The sequence below is a fragment of the Emydura macquarii genome, unplaced genomic scaffold (assembly GCF_026122565.2).
Source record: "Emydura macquarii macquarii isolate MOO-44397 ecotype Brisbane River unplaced genomic scaffold, CSIRO-AGI_Emac_v2 contig_2308, whole genome shotgun sequence".
Taxonomy (NCBI): domain Eukaryota; kingdom Metazoa; phylum Chordata; order Testudines; family Chelidae; genus Emydura; species Emydura macquarii.
In genome coordinates, this window is record NW_027132445.1 from 1,346,537 (window position 1) to 1,352,359 (window position 5,823).

Sequence of the window (5,823 nt, forward strand, 5' to 3'; positions counted from 1 at the left end):
GTGAGGCTAAATCAACTGATGTTTAAAATGCTTTGTGATGGGAATGCTCTATAAATGCAAGTTGTCATTTTAAAATCAATGCATCATTCTTAAAAGAGAGTATGATCAAGTGGGAACTGCGCGTCAGGATTCTTGTACTCTATTCTTGACTATGCCAGCAACTCACTGTTGGCCAGTCCAGTGAAGTACTAAGCACTTTTTGTTTTGGTGAGGCCTCCAAACCTTCCCTTTTGAAGAGGAAGCATGGGTCATTACAATACGTATTTTAACCCGCAGTGTCCCTTTAAACTCCCTGTGCTTATGTTTTCCTGTCTGAAAAATATGGACAATACTTATCTACTTGTGGAATCTCCATCATTGGAGGTTTTTAAGAGCAGGTTAGACAAATACCTGTCAGATAATGCTTGGTCCTGCCATAAATGCCAGGAACTGGACTAGATGACCTAACAAAATGACCTTCTATGATTCTACCTCATACGGATGGTGCAAAGATTAAGAATTCCATATTTAAACACTTTCAAATATTTGGATGAATGGATAGAGATTAGACTGCCCCAAACCAATGGAAAGACACTGTTCCCTGTGCAAATAATTCTTGTATTTTATGAATCCCTAGAAATCCCTGGAATTTGGGAGCTCATTCCGAAAGGGGGGGACATGCTCCCATCCTGAACTTTGTGTGTGTGTGTTGGAGGGAGTTTGGTAAGATACTTCTTACAGAGATTTCCTCTCCCTTCATCCCCACACAGGGGTTTGCCAACAGGAGAAGCAATCTGGCCCACATTTGATTGTAATTTACATATCAAAGACAGCTCAGCTCAGATACAAAATCTGACTTCTCAGTGAAGTCCTCTTGCTTTTTACTTGAGTTCTCTAGTTGATTTTGACTGATTGGTCCAAGGTGATCTGATGACTTACCCTTCGTCACTCACTCAGCCTTATGCTGTGAGAAGAATGACTCCTCAAAAGATCTAGCCAGCCTCAGCAGGAAAAAGAGAGGTAGAACACTTCATAACAAACCAGCACAATGACCCTCTTATTCTCACCATCGTGAATCTGCCTCAGAAGAGGCATTGTAAGTAGTCTGGTGTTTTGGAGGGCCAGGTGGTATTCTCATTTTGCAGCAATGTTTGTCTCATGTTATGGAACACTTAGGGGCTGATCCATTATCACCATCTGAAGGTGGGGAGGGGAGCTTTTTGGTTTCATCATTTTAAAATATACTCTGAAAGCACAATGAGCTTTTGTTTTTATAAGTAATTCACAATGGCTCCCCTGCCTAAGTCTTTCACGTATTTAATCCTTAGAGTAGCTGTTTGGATGATACCAAAACTGAAAGCTGAGCTCCTTGATATAATCCAAAGAGCTCACAAGAGCATATATAATTATGTAAAAAGATAAGCAGGGAAGCACTTAACTACAGAAAGTCCAGTAGCAATGGGAGTGCTCAGGGTGTTTGGAAATCAGGCCGCATATTCATATTGATAAGTATGGATTCAGGTGTGAAATCCTGGTCCCAATGAAGTCAACAGAACAGCTCCCTGTTACAACCTAGACCAGTCCCCTCCTTTATGGTCACAAGTCTGTTATAAGTGGACCCAACCACTGGGTCCCATGTGCTTCTAAGTCAACTTGGTCTGGTCCCTGTTTCTAGCTCTGTGTTTCTAGGACACATGGCCAGGCTCAGACCTCTTGTCTGACACCCTTCCTTGGGACATGGGACTCCTGCAGTCCACCCAAGCAGCTGGAACCAGTGTCTTAGACCCCCCCACCCCATCTCCAGTTGCTTACACACGCTCCCCCAGAGCTCCACCAGAATGGGCAACCTATCTTCTAGTTTTACTCCTTTGGGGACAACAAGGCAGGTAGGCATGGGATACAGACTTGGCAAAGGAACTTCTTAACCAGATACTTCACTCTTAATTTCTTAAAAAGCCGTAGAGAGTTACAGATTTTTGCAAAATTACAAAAGTCATGAGCTGCACCCATCCTCCATGTCTGATCTCATCCCTTGTGTGAGTCTGAGGTTTTGTCAATGTTTCAGACTGAGCAGTGTCTCTCCATCGTGCCTATTCTCTCTTCAGCCTCGTCATCTTGTATGTAGCAGTAGATGGCCCCCTTCACACAGAAGTACCTCTTCTTAAATACACTCTGTCACTTTTTGTCAGATGCTCCACTGGCATGCTTATCCCTTCCTTTCTCCAGGCTCCTGTGTAAATAATCCATTATTCCATGAGGATGGGCTGGTAACTGAGATACAAATACCCTTAACTGTTGTCTTGATGACTTCTCAGAGATTGTCTTTCAACAAGATATCAATTATCTTTCTGTGGAGCTCGAAAGCTTGTCTCTCCCACCAGCAGCAGTTAGTCCAATAAAAGATATTACCTCACCCACCTTGTCTCTAGAATACATCGCAGTAACTGTGACTTGGGTAAGGTTAAACATGAGTTCATCACATAACACACAGTGGATGTCCTAATACAAAACTGAGTTCGCAATTTGACTCTGACATACCCCACTCTGTCATGTTCCCATTGAAGTCAATGATGTCAGGATTGCATCCCAGGTGCCTAATTTGAGGCCACCCAAGTTTGAAAAAAATGGGTCTTGAAGTTATGTAGAACAAGAACAGGATGAAAAGCAGTAGCTTGGGTTTAATTCTTATTAGAGGTGAGCGAGAATCAAAATCACAGATTGGAACATCCCTGCATTTTGGGGACATTCAGATCCATATTTGGATCCAAACTGTGGGATTTGGGTCCATCTCCAATTTGCATCTGACTGCTTGAGCACTAAAACCGGAATTTGAACTTAATAAAGCCTTTAGGTTTTTTGGCTTCATCTCCACATTTAATCTTTTTTCAGTGTTTCCATTTATAACACATTTGAAATTTTGACATTTTACAAGAATATAAGAAGGGTTGGAATTAGAACAGGCTGGAAGCATCTGAGCCAAAGTCAATAGTTACTACTTTTTTTTTTTTTTTTTTTTTAAAGCACAAGTTTGTCAAGTGCAGCAGAGAAATTTTCTTCTTCATTATTTATTACAGTAATTATAAAAACAAACTATCTAGAAAACAAATTAAACTTGTGGTCTGCTTTCCAAAATGATCTTGGCAAGATGAAGAAAATCAGACATGAGGGAATATGTATATTTTTTGTGGGGAGGAATGAAATGCATTCCCTGTATGCCTAGAATGCATATAACAACATAAAAAAATTAGGCTCAGCAATAGGAACCACCTTGACAGAAACCAGCACCTGCAGGGTTCTTATTGCTGAATTGGGCCTCATCAAATAATAGGAAGGAATGACTGCCTGGGATGTCATGTCTATGGGAATATTGGTGAATAGCCTAATGCAGTAAACAGAAGAGGAAATGTCCCAGACAAAGGAACTAGTCTGATAAGCAGCAAAATTAACAGAATGTTGAGGTGTCTTGCAAAGTGTTAACTTCTAACAAGGAAGCTTAAGGCTCAAATGCTGCATTTCTGCAAACATTAATGCAGGCTGCCGTTAGCCAAGGGAAATACTTTGTGAGGCTCATTACTTTAATTGGTCCCTGTCATCTAGTTAAAAAGGAGAAAAGAAGAACTGCTCCTGACAAAAATTAAGGCTCTAAAAAGTGCTATTTGTTGCTGTAGCACATCAAAGTGCTGTTTTAGAGTATTCTCAGAAATCTTCTAGATAGGGAAGAAATTAAGTTTAGACTGTTCACCCACCACCTCCTGTATTCTGCATGGTAGCAGCAGGGAGCAATTATCTCCAGAGACCATGAACAATAGTGGGTGTCCAATAAACTATTTGGATAACATACTGTAATTGTAACAGGCTAGTATATGTGGGTACCACTCCCCCTCTACTGGATAAAATCAGAACTGCTAATCTGAGTGTTACAGGCCCTTTACTGCAAACAGTTAAAGAAGATTCTCATTTATCTGAAGTAGTAATGTCTTGTACCTTAGGAACAGGAGGATCTGAACATAGCTACATCTGTGAAGTTCCTAGTCGGCCACAGATTTGTTACAGTTTTTTTGTTTTTAGTTTCATATCTTTAATATTAAAATCATGTTCTGTTAGAAAACATGGCATTCTTAGTGTGGGGACAGATGGGTAGAGTTTTGCTCCCCACAAGCTTCAACACTTGTGAGGATCAAGTTCCCACAAGATTTTACTTCTGGAGTAGTAGTAAAAGGAATTAACTGAGAGCTGGGGCTTCTGGGTTATATTTTGGCTGCCTGGTCTACCACAGACTTGCTGTGTGAACACAGACAAATCATGTAACCTCTCTGTGACCTCCATTTCCCCATCTGTAAAATGGGAACAATACTTGCCTCCTAACAATGCCTATTGTAATGCAGACTTATTTGTCATTAATCACGTTGAAATTCTTGAATGACTAAAAGGTGTCCTACATGTAAATTATTAATATGGGACTATTGGCATTTCCATTTACAACATAACCACCATCCAGAGTTTATTGCAAAGTTGTTTTATGCTATCCCCTCTGAATGCAAACAATAGACATTCAATTGCTTTATTAAGATTCACACATATTTATTCTTGCAAATGGTGCAGTTTTTTCATTCATGACCCTGGCTGCTAAAAAATAAGTATTGTTACTAAAAGTCCCTTCTTTGCAGACTCTTAGTTGATACTATTAAGCCAAAGTTTGTATTCTGCTTTCTAGATCACTTAAAATCTGTAGCAAAATTAACAATATTGTTTTGGTTAATTGCCCTCATCCAGGAAACGTAGGCAACTCCCCTGGGTCACAACAGCAATTTCTTTTATGTTGTAAAATGCTTCCTTCCTAAGTGAAAATCCACCCAGTTTCATTGTGTGACATTCCAATTCTACACTGATAAAGGCTACCTTTAGATTTTTGTAATATTATAAACAACTGTCATGCGTAAAGAACCATGTCAGAGACTTACCTTTATATTTTGTCTCCATTGTTTAGTGTTGCCCTATTAGAACTTGAAACTGTTTCATTCCCTACTGATCTTGCTCTCTTTCATTAGACCAACAATTTATCCTTCCTTTTTTTATGGAAAGGTCAATGTGGCTGAGTCTGATTGCCTTGCCCTTTTTGTTGTTATTGTAATCTGCATCACCTGTGGATGTAAGTACAATTCTGGTGAGTAAGGGTTGCTAGTTAATGTGTGCTCTCGTTGCTGACTGAGGCCAGGTCTACACAAGGAAATTATGTAGGTGAAAAATCCACACCCCTGAGCAACGTAGTTTAACTGACCTAACCCCCGGCTTTTGGGGAGGTGGATTACCTATGCCAACAGAAGAAGCCCTCCCATCAGCATAGGTAGTATCCTCACTGATATGATACAGCAGCACAGTGGTGCAGCTGTGCCACTGCAATGTTTTAAGTGTAGACCTGCTCTACGCGGTTCTCCAGTAGGAATGGGCACATAGGCTCAGGTGAAATTTGAGAGTCCTCTTTAAGACGTATTTGGAAATATTTATAATACAAATAATATATGATCTATGACAAGCAGGGAAGGGAGATCAGCAGGGTCATAAGAAAGGGAAAAGAAATGGAGAAGTTAGATTATTTTTTATATTAATATTAAATATGATAAGCAAAATTACAAAGGTAGTAAGATGGAAATCCTCAGCGAGAAGGTGATACTATTTTATGTATGTACTAAGTGCTGTGTAGAGGTAGATAGTCATTATTTTCCTTGCTTTACAGATGGGAAAACTAAAGCACAAGAAAGTTAGGGCAAAACTGTCACTTGTCCAACCCTGACTCTAATGCATGGGCTACCGCTATCTACATTGCAGTTAGGGAAGAGCAGCCTC

At 40.0% G+C, this 5,823-nt stretch overlaps 1 long non-coding RNA gene across 1 annotated transcript; it reads right to left on the reverse strand.

Annotated features, from left to right (window-relative positions):
* Positions 1-1,530: 1,530 nt before the first annotated feature.
* Positions 1,531-5,072, reverse strand: LOC137161488 (uncharacterized). Its single transcript, XR_010922093.1, has 2 exons — positions 4,941-5,072; positions 1,531-2,209 (listed from the first exon to the last, which is right to left on the reverse strand). It is a non-coding gene; the product is annotated as an uncharacterized lncRNA (long non-coding RNA).
* Positions 5,073-5,823: the final 751 nt, after the last annotated feature.